The sequence below is a fragment of the Balaenoptera borealis genome (genome assembly GCF_965194805.1).
Source record: "Balaenoptera borealis genome assembly, chromosome: 11".
In the NCBI taxonomy this organism is placed as follows: Eukaryota; Metazoa; Chordata; class Mammalia; order Artiodactyla; family Balaenopteridae; genus Balaenoptera; species Balaenoptera borealis.
This window is the reverse complement of record NC_138868.1, coordinates 84,521,064-84,533,665: the sequence shown is the minus strand read 5'-3', so window position 1 is coordinate 84,533,665 and position 12,602 is coordinate 84,521,064. Positions and strand designations below refer to the sequence as shown.

The 12,602-nt window shown below is 39.7% G+C and overlaps 1 pseudogene across 1 annotated transcript in view; it reads left to right on the top strand.

The window, feature by feature from the left end:
• LOC309604934 (large ribosomal subunit protein uL30 pseudogene) overlaps positions 1 to 12,602 on the top strand; it is a 527,607-nt pseudogene that overhangs the window by 62,761 nt on the left and 452,244 nt on the right. The window lies entirely within an intron of this gene.

Below are 12,602 nucleotides of genomic sequence, written 5' to 3'. Positions count from 1 at the left end.
AGAAAGCCCAGAGATAAACCCACACACATATGGTCACTTTATCTTTGATAAAGGAGGCAAGAATATACAGTGGAGAAAAGACAGCCTCTTCAATAAGTGGTGTTGGGAAAACTGGACAGCATCATGTAAAAGAATGAAATTAGAACACTCCCTGACACCATACACAAAAATAAACTCAAAATGGATTAAAGACCTAAATGTACGACCAGACACTATCAAACTCTTAGAGGAAAACATAGGCAGAACACTCTATGACATAAATCACAGCAAGATCCTTTTTGACCCAGCTCCTAGAGAAATGGAAATAAAAACAAAAATAAACAAATGGGACCTAATGAAACTACAAAGCTTTTACACAGCAAAGGAAACCATAAACAAGACGAAATGACAACCCTCAGAATGGGAGAAAATATTTGCAAATGAAGCAGCTGACAAAGGGTTAATCTCCAAAATTTACAAGCAGCTCATGCAGCTCAATAACAAAAAAACAAACAACCCAATCCAAAAATGGTCAGAAGATCTAAATAGACATTTCTCCGAAGAAGATATACAGATTGCCAACAAACACATGAAAGAATGCTCAACATCATTAATCATTAGAGGAATGCAAATCAAAACTACAATGAGGTATCATCTCACACCAGTCAGAATGCTCATCATCAAAAAATCTTGAAAGAATAATTGCTGGAGAGGGTGTGGAGAAAAGGGAACCCTCTTGCACTGTTGGTGGGAATGTAAATTGATACAGCCACTATGGAGAACAGTATGGAGGTTCCTTAAAAAACTAAAAATAGAATCACCATACAACCCAGCAATCGCACTAGTGGGCATATACTCTGAGGAAACCATAATTCAAAAAGAGCAAGATCTGGGCTTCCCTGGTAGCGCAATCGTTGAGAATCTGCCTGCGAATGCAGGGGACATGGGTTCGAGCCCTGGTCTGGGAGGATCCCACATGCCGTGGAGCAACTAAGCCCGTGAGCCACAGTTACTGAGCTTGCGTGTCTGGAGCCTGTGCTCCGCAACAGGAGAGGCCGCGACAGTGAGAGGCACGCACACCACGATGAGGAGTGGTCCCCACTTGCCGCAACTAGAGAAAGCCCTCGCACAGAAACAAAGACCCAACAAAGCCATAAAAATAAAGAAAGAAAGAAAGAAAGAAGCTTTCATTTAAAAAAAAAGAGCAAGATCCTTTCTGACCCATCTCCTAGAGAAATGGAAATAAAAAAGAAAAATAAACAAATGTGACCTCGTGATACTTAAAAGCTTTTGCACAGAAAATGAAAACATAAACAAGACAAAAAGACAACCCTCAGAATGGGAGAAAATATTTGCAAATGAAGCCACTGAAAAAGGATTAATCTCCAAAATTTACAAGCCGCTCATGCAGCTCAATATCAAAAAAACAAACAACCCAATTCAAAAATGAGCAGAAGACCTAAACAGACATTTCTCCAAAGAAGATATACAGCTTGTCAACGAACACATGAAAGGATGCTCATCATCACTCGTCATTAGAGAAATGCAACTCAAAACTACAATGAGGTATCACCTCACACCAGTCAGAATGGCCATCATCAAAAAATCTACAAACAGTAAATGCTGGAGAGGGTGTGGAGAAGAGGGAACCCTCTTTCACTGTTGGTGGGAATGTAAATTGATACAGCCACTAGGGAGAACAGTATGGAAGTTCCTTAAAAATCTGAAAAATAGAACTACCATACAACCCAGCAATCCCACTACTGGGCATATAGCCTGAGAAAACCATAATTCTAAAGGAGTCATGTACCACAATGTTCATTGCAGCTCTATTTACACTAGCCAAGACATGGAAGTAACTGAAGTGTCCATCAACAGATGAATGGATATAGAAGATGTGGCACATATATACAATGGAATATTACTCAGCCATAAAAAGAAACGAAATTGAGTTATTTGTAGTGAGGTGGATCGATCTTGAGTCTGTCATGCAGAGTGAAGTAAGTGAGAAAGAGAAAAACAAATACTGTATGCTAACACATATATATGTAATCTAAAAAAAAAAAAGGTTCTGAAAAACCTATGGGCAGGACAGGAATAAAGATGCAGACATAGCAAATGGACTTGAGGACATGGGGAGGGGGAAGGGTAAGCCAGGACAAAGTGAGAGAGTGGCATGGACATATATACACTAACCAAATGTAAAACAGATAATTAGTGGGAAGCAGCCACATAGCACAGGGAGATCACCTTGGTGTTTTGTGACCACCTAGAGGGGTGGAATAGGGAGGATGTGAGGGAGACGCAAGAGGGAGGAGATATGGAGATATATGTATATGTAAAGCTGATCCACTTTGTTATAAAGCAGTAACTACACACCATTTTAAAGCAATTATACTCCATAAAGATGTTTAAAAAAATAAATTCATGTGGAACAATTCTCATATAAAACTAAATGGAGCAAACAAAAGCTGCAAGAAAGATTTTCACATAACCCAGTAGAATGGGAAACAAAAAGCATAGAATCAGGACCTCCACCCCTGCGAAGGATCTGAAAGGAAGAGAAGATCCACACAGTTTGACCCTTGCCCTGGGGAGTAAGCAGGTCAAGCCACAGTATAGTTGTCCTCATCCTATGTTCCTACACAGAGGAGATAAGCCCCCTTGACTGCTGGGAGAAATGTTGGGACACATAGACGGGTTTAGTAGCCTAGACTCTACTCATGAAGAGTGCATAGGTACTGGTTTGCCAACAAAGAGTGGAAAGAGCTCTGCATTGGCAGCTGCCACTTTGCCATGCTCCCCTGATAAAAGCAGGGCAAACACCTCAGCTCTGTTCATTCCACACCACAGCTTGGTTCAGGATCTGGACCAGCAAGGCCCTGGGAAACGACTTGGTCTAGCTACACAAAGACAGTGTGGGTGCCTGGGTTGTGGTCCAGGTGGGGCAGCAGTGGCCATTGTCAGTGTTTACTGAAGCCATGCCATTGGAACCACCCTGATCAATGTGCCTTGTCCCAGCTCTCAGCGAACACTCAGGCCCCACCCACTCCATACCACAACTTGACACTTGATTTGGGGCAGACAGGTCCTGGAGGAAGACTCAACCTGAGGATGCAGAGGAGGCTTAGTGGACTGGGGTGTGGTCCAGTTGGGGCAGTCACAGCCAGTGTCAGCACTAGCTTAATCAGTGCCACAGGGGCAGCCCAGATCTCTGGTGGCAGCATGGCCACTTTAGATCCTGCAGCCACTATGCCTGCACAGTCTAGCAAGCACTCCAGCTCCACGCACTACATGCCACAGCCTTGCACTAGATCTGGGAGGACCACAGCAAAGAAGGTGATGCAACCTTGGTCTGCATCTGAGCAGAGCCACAGACGTCTACAGAGGTGGTGCATCAGACCTTTGTGAGTGCATGGGCCTTCCTTTGTTTTTTTTTTTTTCTTTTTAACATCTTTATTGGAGTATAATTGCTTTACAATGGTGTGTTATTTTCTGCTTTATAACAAAGTGAATCAGTTATACATATACATATGTCCCCATATCTCCTCCCTCTTGAGTCTCCCTCCCTCCACCCTCCCTATCCCACCCCTCTAGGGTGTCACAAAGCACCGAGCCGATCTCCCTGTGCTATGAGGCTGCTTCCCGGTAGCTATTTTACATTTGGTAAAAGCTCCAGACTTTTTCTCGGACTGCCTCCCGGCTAGCTGTGGCACACTAGCCCCTTCTGGCTGTGTTCACACAGCCAACCCCAGTCCTCTCCCTGGGGTCTGACCTCTGAAGCCCAAACCTCAGCTCCCAGCCCCCGCCCACCCCAGCAAGTGAGCAGACAAGCCTCTCGGGCTGGTGAATGCTGGTCGGCACCGATCCTCTGTGTGGGAATCTCTCAACTTTGCACTCTGCACCCCTGTTGCTGTGCTCTCCTCCATGGCTCCAAAGTTTCCCCCTCCACCACCCGCATTCTCCGTCTGCGAAGGGGCTTCCTAGTGTGTGGAAACCTTTCCTCCTTCACAGCTCCCTCCCAATGGTACAGGTCCCATCCCTATTCTTTTGTCTCTGTTTTTTTCGTTTTTCTTTTGCCCTACCCAGGTACGTGTGGAGTTTCTTGCTTTTTGGGAGGTTTGAGTTCTTCTGCCAGCGTTCAGTAGGTGTTCTGTAGGAGTTGTTTCACATGTAGATGTATTTCTGATGTATTTGTGGGAAGGAAGGTGATCTTCATGTCTTACTCTTCCAACATCTTGAAGCTCCTCTGCAAATGGTATCTTTAGTGGAATATATAATTGTATTTTTCCAAGCCTTGGGCTTCTAAAAATGCATCAAGCATCCACTGCATAGAAGTCTGATTTTCTCCTGTTGTAATTCACTTTCCAGTCCTTGCAGATTGGCTCTATTAGGTCACTCTTCTGACGCTCAGCAAGGCTGCTCACCACTCCAGTCTGCAGCTCATTTCCCACCTTAAGCGGGAAGATAAGACCCCCTCACTTTCTGCAGCACTTTCCTACTGTGGGGCAGGGCACACACTCAAGAGGAACAGAGCCTGCTTGAGCTTGACCCTCAAGCCTTCTGCTCCAACAACTAGGGAGAAGATCCTGCTTCTGATATTGTGTGGTAACAGATACTGAGCAGAAAAGAAGTCCTGCCTCACATCCTGCACAACGTTTAGATCCTCCAACACCCCCTATCAAGGTGACAGCTCCCAGCACACCCTGAGGAAAGATTTGACTGGCCATCACATCAAAACCATTCTCATACCAAAGACATTGGACACCCAGAGTCTACACAGGGATGCTCTGACATAAAACACTCCTTCAAGACCATAGAAGATAACTGTTTCTTCTAAATTCATAGAGACAGAGAAATTAAGTAAAATGAAAAGGCAGAGAGACTACTCCTAATTTAAAGAACAAGAAATATCCCTTAAAAAAAACAAATAATGAAGTAGAGCTCACCAATCTACCAGACCCTGAGTTCAAAAAGGTGGTAATAAAAACACTAACTTAATCAAGAAAGGTTATTGATAGAAAAGCAGATCACTGTAACAATGAACTAGAAACTATAAAGATGAACTGACCAAAAATAGACAATTCAATTGCTGAAACATAAACCAATCTAGAACCAATAAATAGCAGACTAAATGACAGAAGAAGGAATAAGTGATCTGGAAGATAGAATAATGGAAATCACTCAATTAGAACAGCAGCCAGAAAGACAAATGAAAAAATAAATGAAGGCAACATGTGAGATCTATGGGATACTATAAAACGTGCCAACTTAGGCATAATAAGTGTTCCAGAATGAGAAAAGAGAGAGGAGGGATCTAAAATGTATTTGAAGAAAACTTCCTAAACCTAAAGAAAGAAACAGATACAATAAGCCCCCTACATACAAACGAGTTCCATTCTGAGAGCACATTCGTAAGTCCAACTTGTTCATAAGTCCAACAAAGTTAGCCTGGGTACCCAACTAACACAATCGCCTATATAGTACTGTACTGTAATAAGTTTACAATACTTTTCACACAAATAATACATAAAAAACAAACACAAAAAATAAAAAAAAACATTTTTAATCTTACAGTACAGTACCTTGAAAAGTACATTAGTACAGTACAACAGCTGGTATTCAGGGGTTGGCATCAAGTGAACAGGCAAGAAGAGTTACTGATTGGAGGAGAGAGAGGAGGTGGGAGATGGTAGAGGTGAAGGATCATCAGCAATAGAAAATGGAGGGCAAGCTGCAATTTCACTTACACCTGACATTGATGGAACACATGTTGGCCTCTTTGAAAGTTCACAATTTGAAAGTTCATATGTAGGGGATTTATTGTATCTAGGTACAGGAAGAACAGAAGGTCTCAAATAAGATGAATCCAAACAGACCTACAACAAAACACATCATAATTAAAATAACAAAAATTAAAGATAGAGAATTCTAAAGACAGCAAGAGAAAAACAAAGAGTCATATACTAAGATCCTCCCTAAGGCTAGCAGAAGATTTCTCTGTGGAAACTTTGCAGTCCAGAAGGAAGTGGCATGATATATTCAAAGTACTGAAAGGGAAAAATCTACAACCTAGGATACTCTACCCAGCAATATTATCATTTAGAATAGAAAAGGTGAGAATTTATCAGACAAGAAAAACTAAAAGAATTCACCAATACTAATCTTACCCTAAAAGAAATATTGAAAGGTCTTCTCTAAATGTAAAATAAATAAGAATCTATAGAAAAGGGAAAATCCCACTAGGAAAGACAAATATATAGTAAAGATTGAAGATCACTTAAATAAGCAAGTACATAGATTTAAAAAAAAAGTTGTAAAAGCAAAGATCATTACACTAAACAGAAAAGGGATAAGTCCGAAGTTGTAAAATATGACATCAAAAATGCAAAAGGTGGGGGAGGGGAGTAGAAAAAGTAGATCTTTTAGAATGTGTTTGAATTTAAATGACTATCAGTTTAAAGCAAGTATCATTATGGACCAACATGCATGAACAACATGGTAACCACAAATCAAAAACATACAATAGATTCACAAGAGCCAATGACACAATAGACCAGTTGGACTTACTTGATATCTGCAAGACACTACATCCAAAAAAAGCAGAATACACATTCTATTCAAGTGTGCATGGGATGTTCTCCAGGATAGACCACATACTAGCTCACAAAGCAAGCCTCAACAATTTAAGAGGGTAGAAAATATATCAAGCATTGTTCCTGACCACAACTGTATGAAACTGTACAGAAAGAAAAAAGGGAAAAGAACAAACACATGGAGATTAGACAACATGCTACTAAAAAATCATTGGGCCAATGTTGAAATCAGAGGAAATCAGAAAATATCTCAAAAAAACATCAATGAAAACACTACTTTACAAAATCTATGGGATGTAGAAAAAGGAGTTCTAAGAGGGAAGTTCATAGCAATACAGGCCTTCCTCAAGAAACAAGAAAAACTCAAACAACCTAACCTACCACCTAAAAGAATTTGAAGAAGAACAAACAAAGCCCAAAGTCAGCAGAAGGAAAGAAATAATAAATATCAGAGAGGAAATAAAGTAGAGATTTTTAAAAATAGAAAAGATCAATGAAACCAAGAGTTGGTTTTTTGAAAAGATAAGCAAAATTGACAAACATCTGGCCAGGCTCACCAAGAAGAAATGAGAGAGGACCCAAACAAACAAAATAGAAACAAAAGAGGAGAAATAACAACTAATACCACAGTTATACAACAAATTATAAGAGAATACAATGAACAGTCCTATGCCAACAAATTGGGCAACTTATAAGAAATGGACAAATTTCTACTAACATGCAGTCTGCCAAAACTGAGTCAAGAGGAACAGACAATCTGAACAGATTGATTACTAAAAGTGAAATTGAATCTGTAATTTTAAAAACTCCCTGCAAACAAAATTTCAGGACCACACAGCTTCACAGAGGAATTCTTCCAAACATATATAGAAGAATATATACCTATCCTTCTCAAACTATTCCAAAAAATCAAAAAGCAGGGAACACTCCCAAATTCACTCCATGAGGCCACCATTACCTTTATATTAAAATCAGACAAAGACACTACAAAAAAAGAAAATTACAGGCCAATATCTTTGATGAGTATAGATGTAAAAATCATCAACAAAATACTAGCAAACTGAATCCAACAATGCATAAAAAAGATCACACACCATGATCAAACTGAATTTATTCCAGAGTCACAAGGATGGTTCAACATATGCAAATCAATCAATATGATTCACCACATTAAGAAAAAGAAAGACAAAAAACACATGATCATCTCAATAGATGCAAAAAAAGCATTTGACAAAATTCAACATCCATTCATGATAAAAACTTTCATCAAAGTTGGTATAGAGAGAACATAACTCACCATAGTAAAGGCCATTTACAACAAACCCACAGCCAACATACTACTTAAAAGCTGAAAGCCTTCTCACTAAATTTAGGAACAAGGCAAGGATGTCCACTCTCACTGCTTCTATTTAATGTAGTATTGAAAGTCCTAGCCACAGCAATCACACAAGAAAAAGAAGGTATCCAAACTGGAAGGGAAAAGGTAAAACTGTCACTTTTTTGCAGATGACATAATATGCTATATAGAGAACCTTAAAATCTCCACCCCCAAACTATTAGAACTAATAAATGAATGCAGCAAGGTTACAGGATAGAAGATTAATATACAGAAATGTGTTGTGTTTCTATACACTAATAATGAAATATCAGAAAGGAAAGTAAAAAAAAATCCCGTTTAAAATCACACACAGAAAAAAAATACCTAGGAATAAACTTAACCAAGGAGGTGAAAGACCTGTATGCTGAAAACTATAAAACATTGATAAAGAAAACTGAAGATGATTCAAAGAAATGGAAAGATATCCCATGCCCTTGGATTAGATTGGAAGAATCAATATTATTAAAATAGGCAAACTACACAAAGCAATTTGTAGATTTAATTCAATCCCTATCAAAATACCCAGAACAATTTTCACAGAACTAGAACAAATAATCCTGAAATTTATATGGAACCCCAAATTGCCAAAGCAATCCTGAGAAAAAAGAACAAAGCTGGAAGCAGCCCTCCCGCACTTCAGACTATACTACCAAGCTACAGTAATCAAAACAGGGTGGTATTAGCACAAAAAACAGACACATAAATCGATGGAATGGAATACAGAGCCCAGAAATAAACCCACATACCTATGGCCAATTAATCTACAACAAAGGAAGCAAGCATATATCATGGATAAAAGACAGTCCCTTCAAGAAGTGGTGCTGGGAAAGCTGGACAGCTTCATGTGAAACAATAAAATCAGAACATTTCCTCATACCATATACAAAAATAAACTGAAAATGGTTTAAAGATATAAATTTAAGACGTGACACCATAAATATCCTAGAACATAGGCACAACACTCTTTGACATAAATTGTAGAAATATTTTTTAAGATCAGTTTTCTAAGGCAAAATAAATAAAAGCAAAAATAAACAAATGGGACCTATTCAAATTTAAAAGCTTTTGCACAGCCAAGGAAAACATCAACAAAACAAAAAGACAACCTATAGATGCGAGAAAATATTTACAAATGCTGCAACTGACAAGGGGTTAATATACAAAATATCCAAATAACTCATATAACTCAATACCAAGTAACCAAACAACCCAATCAAAAAAGGGGCAAAAGACCTGAATAGATATTTTTCTGAAGAAGACTATATTTGGCTAACAGCACATGAAAAAATGCTCTACATTGCTTACATCAGATAAATTCAATCAAAACCACAGCGAGATAGCACCTCACACCAGCCAGAATGGCTATCATCAAAAAGTCTACAAATAATAAATGCTGGAGAAAGTGTGGAGAAAAGGGAAGACTCCTACACTTTGGTTGGAATGTAAATTGGTGGAGCAGTTTGGAAAACAGTATAGAGGTTCCTTAAAAAACTAAAAACAGAACTACCATTATGATCCAGCAATTCCACTCCTGAGTATATATCCAAAAAAAGGTTCTCAAAAATGTAAATGAAGACAAATCAGTGGCTATTTATAGCAAACCGTAAGCTGATGTCATGTAATTAATTGTATACAGTAGTGAAGAGATGCTTTTGTAGCTGAACAACATTCTAAGCTAGTTGCTGCCAAAGTCAGGGGCGACCATATCACACCCTCCCATCTGGCACATACAAAATTACCCTCAGCTCCTTGTCCACATTATACATCCTTACACTCTTGCAGATGTGACAGATCAACAGTGAAACAAACATCACCAATAGATTGATCTAGCTACTTGCCTACAGCAATGAAACTCACTTGACAGAAAACACAAGAGCAGTGCAGCAGATTACAATGAAGCTTCCCAGTCCCAGGCATGAGGTTGGTAAATCTTCTTTGCTTTTGTGCTTGCCTTTTTTTCTGGAAGACCCTTAAACTTCCACCTGTTCCCTTCCCAAGAATGTAACACCTACATACCAACTTACTAGTTAATCAATCACACACGACTATTAGGAAACTAAGTACTCTTCTGTCAGTTCACATGGAGCACTTTATTAATGTCACATTTGGGTCAGGTTTATTAAGCAGACACACTAAATAAGAACTCTGGCATAGAGCATCTATAGGCTCTGCCAGGCCCATGGTTTACATTTGAAGAATAAGATTCAGTGTTCATAGTCAACCACAAGTGATAATACTACTTTGAGAGCCATAGTAAATGCATCAGTAATCTTGGCATCAAGATACTCATACTATGAGCTCTAGATCTTGTTCTTTCACTGTCACCCATTCAAGCATGAAGTCAAACTGATAAAACATAGGTGAAAACAGCCCTTTTACGTGAGGTTACAACTGTCTTTATTCATTTCTTTCTTAAGATAAGGAGCTTGTAGTACTAGAGGCTGATGGTAATTACCAGGATAAGAACTAAGGCTGCCTCAGCCACCATTCAAATTTTTCATCCCAGCCTCTTCCCATACCATCACTATATAAAAGACACAAAATAAAAGCTTTTAAAAAGCCACTAAAATGACCAAGGAACCAAATCATACTAACCTTTTGACTGTTTCAAATTTCTAAGGCACTGACCTAAGGAAGTCCATGAGATCAAAGTTGAAAATGAGCAACAGCAATGAGAAGCAGTATGCGTGGTAAAAAACAAACAAACAAACAAAAACCCAAAATAGTGAGCAGATCTAGGTCAACAGCTTGGTCTGAGTATGAAAGTAGAAAGTTTTGCACATTTTAAAATTTCTGGTCATCAATGCATGAGAATGATTATCTTCTAAAAATCTAGGTTTTCACACAATAAATCTATTCCCTATTTTATATACATGACAGAACTTCACCTTTCCAGCTAATAAGTATGCTTTTTTTCTTTACCAGTCTGCTTCCTGCTTTGTTCACAGCAAATTATTCCCATTTTTCCAGCAATTAATTGTACAATTTGGTTAACTGATCCTTCCTCAGCCTGGATATCTTTCTCCTAATTGTTAATGTTCCTTTTAAATTTTGATTTGGTATTTAGTAAAATTTTATTTTCAACTGCACAAAAACAAAATAATAATAACAACTATCAATTTGACCCTCTTTTTGGTTCCTGGACCCAATTCCCACCACATCAACAAACAATTCTTGGACATCAGCAGAGTGCCTGAGAATTCAACTCAATTCTGACATTATCTACCCAGAGATAGCATTAGACTCCAGAGGTCAGGGATTCAACACTACAAGATTAAATTCAGATGCCAGTCGCATGCTCAGGTTGTTACCTATATTTCTGATTGACTGGCTATACATCAGAGGTTCCAATGACCCCTTCCTTGGGTTCAATTAATTTGCTAGAGCAACTCACAGAACTCAGAGCAATATTTTACTTACTAGATTACCAGTTTATTGCAAAACGATATAATTCAGGAACAGCCAGATGAAAGAGATGCACAGGGCAAGGTATTGGGAAAGGGTGCAGAGCTTCCATACTCTTTCCAAGCATTTCACCATCTCAGCACCGCCAACCTGGAGGCTTTCCAAACCCTGTCCTTTTGGGGTTTTATGGAGACCTCACTATTTAGGCATGATTGATGAAATCATTGGCCATTGGCAGTTGATTCAATCTCCACCCCTTCTCCCCTCCCCCAAGGTCAGAGGGGTGGGACTGAAAATTCCAGCCCTTTAATCACAGAGTTGGTTCTCCTGGCAACCACCCCTCTTCCTTACGTGGGGCCCCAAAGTCATCTCATTAACATAACAAAAGACACATTTATTGATTTTTAAAAAACATCTTTATTGAGTATAATTGCTTTACAATGGTGTGTTAGTTGCTGCTTTATAACAAAGTGAATCAGCTCTACATATTCATATACCCCATAACTAACACTGACTGCCACTGCCCCAACTGGACCACACTCCAGGGCACTAAGCCTCCTCTGCATCCCCAGATTGAGTCTTCCTCCAGGACCTGTCTGCCCCAAATCAAGTGTCAAGTTGTGGTGTGGAGTGGGTGGGGCCTGAGTGTTCGCTGAGAGCTGGGACAAGGCACATTGATCAGGGTGGTTCCAATGGCATGGCTTCAGTAAACACTGACAATGGCCACTGCTGCCCCACCTGGACCACAACCCAGGCACCCACACTGTCTTTGTGTAGCTAGACCAAGTCGTTTCCCAGGGCCTTGCTGGTCCAGATCCTGAACCAAGCTGTGGTGTGGAATGAACAGAGCTGAGGTGTTTGCCCTGCTTTTATCAGGGAGCATGGCAAAGTGGCAGCTGCCAATGCAGAGCTCTTTCCACTCTTTGTTGGCAAACCAGTACCTATGCACTCTTCATGAGTAGAGTCTAGGCTACTAAACCCGTCTATGTGTCCCAACATTTCTCCCAGCAGTCAAGGGGGCTTATCTCCTCTGTGTAGGAACATAGGATGAGGACAACTATACTGTGGCTTGACCTGCTTACTCCCCAGGGCAAGGGTCAAACTGTGTGGATCTTCTCTTCCTTTCAGATCCTTCGCAGGGGTGGAGGTCCTGATTCTATGCTTTTTGTTTCCCATTCTACTGGGTTATGTGAAAATCTTTCTTGCAGCTTTTGTTTGCTCCATTTAGTTTTATATAAGAATTG